General features: G+C 31.4%; 1 protein-coding gene across 2 annotated transcripts in view; it reads left to right on the top strand.

Annotated features, from left to right (window-relative positions):
• Nucleotides 1-2,069: 2,069 nt before the first annotated feature.
• LOC108749086 (short coiled-coil protein B) overlaps nt 2,070-2,457 on the top strand; it is a 4,622-nt gene continuing 4,234 nt past the window's right edge. Inside the window, exon 1 of one of the 2 annotated variants that reach the window (XM_018487603.1) lies at nt 2,070-2,287. The gene's annotated coding sequence lies outside the window, so the exon portion shown is untranslated. The remainder of the gene's footprint in view (nt 2,288-2,457) is intronic. The other variant, XM_018487604.1, reaches the window with a different exon arrangement.

Genomic DNA, 2,457 nt, shown 5'->3' with positions numbered 1-2,457 from the left:
ATATATATATATATATATATATATATATATATATATATATATAATGTAACACAATATATATATAATATTAGAGAGAGTGAGAGAGAGAAAGGGAGTATTGTATATTGAAATTTATATATTTCTGTGAGCAATAACATTGAATTAACGTTCAATATTTGGAAATTATTATATTTCAGTCTTTAGCATTGTTATGCAATGCGTTAAAGGATACATTTATTAACTCGTTCCCTTTTTTTCTTGTTTTATTTGTTGTTAATTAACTTCAAATTGAGGAAAAGAAAATTAAAATAAATGGAAGTATAACCATTGTACTATTATATATTGTGTTACATTATATATATATACTAGAGAGAGAGAGAGAGAGAGAGAGAGAGAGAGAGGGTATTGTATATTGAAATTTATATATTTCTGTGAGCAATAACATTGAGTTAACGTTCAATATTTGGAAATTATTATATTTTAGTCTTTAGCATTATTATGCAAAATGTTAAAGGATACATTTATTAACTGGTTCCCTTTTTTCCTTGTTTTATTTGTTGTTAATTAACTTCAAATTGAGGAAAAGAAAATTAAAATAAATGGAAGTATAACTATTGTACTATGTATTATATATTGTGTTACATTTATTATAGGTATTGTGTTACATTACTTATATATTTTCGTAATCATGGCAATATTCCATTTATTATAATTTTATGTTGTCAACGTAATATTATGTTCACCAGAGTGCACCAGCTTGGAAATTGTATGTATGGCGTGATCTCTTAAAGCTAAGTAGAAGTACGTTCGCGTTTATTTTATCGGCGGACGTTACAGCACACATCAGCACACTATTTTGACATGTGAAGGAGATCCTAAAGCGAAGCTCGAATCCCGACGAAGTAACCAGAGGTCGCGCATCTCTCGACATGTTTTTATTTATTACCTTATCAATATCTCACGCAACCTATAATACACGCAGTCGCACATTCGTGTCAATTTTTGTATAACAAATTTGTCGCAATAAAGCGTTTAAGTCTAATTCTAAGAATTCGACGTTATTTGTCCGTGTAAACTACATATCTGAGTACCTATTTCGTACGTACAGGTTGCAAAGCATTCATTTCATGCAGATGTTGTCACGACTTGATAGCTGAGCCGTCATGTATTATTAAGAAATCGTAAAAAATATATCAATTTTGAAATTTTTGATCGTTCTAGGCATAGACTGTATTTCCCAGACACGTATTAATGCATATACTTTAATCTTGGAAAAGGATTTTCGAATCGGTGAAAGAGAAAAAAAGTATTTGTTATACAAAAATTACATAATTTAATCGATAAAACAGGAGGCTTTAGGATCCCCTTAACTTATATAACAATATTAAAATCACCAAATACTTATTTTCATAATCCAGTTATTATAAATTATTCTAATTTGTAAAAAATTGAATAAAATCATATCTTTTATACACGTTTAATATTCAATTGTCTTTCTAATATCTCTACCTTTTTATTTAAACGCTTTTTCTTTTTTTTAAAAGAAAATTTTTTGCTATGAGATCACATCACTTTCTCTTCCAAAAGAAACAATATTTTTCGCTATGATATCACATCACTTTCATAAGATTATACGTTTAGCATGTGAATAGTGCTGTAAAACAGCCATACTGCATTCTTTTAAGTATATTCATGACGCATGCAAACTATCATATATTTTCCGAGTCCCTTTCACAGCTTGTCCTAAGGAGTTAGCTGTCTAGTAGTATATATAGAAGTCTGTAGTTTAGGAACAGCCGCCATTTTGGACTACTGTGCATCCTCGGGAACGGAAGACCTTATATTCTTTGGTCTGTTTTCTGCTCCTATACTAGACTGTTCTAGAACTCTCTTTCTCGCTTTAAATAAATATCAAACTGTGGAGACACATTCACACTTCCGCACACACACACGCACGCACGCACCTATTCTCATACTCTTTCAGTTATATACTTCATGTCTTATACTCGGTTAGACATACATACTCCGCGACCAGATGGCGCGCTCCCACGAACACGATACTGAATTTCTCATCTAGATATTGTCTTCGCTTAGTTCTTTAACCGACCAGAAACACGACATATTTCGAATTATATTGTTGCGATGAGATATTGTATGCTAATAAATACACGTTATTACTTGTGAATCTGGTGCCATCCATTACCTACATTTATTATATGTAGCATCTCGCTACAAAACGTATATCTATCTCACTTTATGTTCCAAAAGTGTACACTAGTTCAGCCACAGAAAACTGACCTCTTAGCCGGTATTCATAGTCGATTCTTATTTCAAGACTGATTTCTTAAGACCATACTTAAGACCGTACTTAAGACAGTCTTGAATATAAGATCTGACTATGAATACCGGCTTTATATTATGATTTTGACCACACTTTTCAAAGCCTAGTTTAGCCTCCTATTCTCTATACTCCATGGT

Source organism: Trachymyrmex septentrionalis, unplaced genomic scaffold, assembly GCF_001594115.1.
Source record: "Trachymyrmex septentrionalis isolate Tsep2-gDNA-1 unplaced genomic scaffold, Tsep1.0 scaffold263, whole genome shotgun sequence".
Lineage (NCBI taxonomy): Eukaryota > Metazoa > Arthropoda > Insecta > Hymenoptera > Formicidae > Trachymyrmex > Trachymyrmex septentrionalis.
Note: the sequence above shows the minus strand (reverse complement) of the source record. Positions and strands in the feature narration are given on the sequence as shown.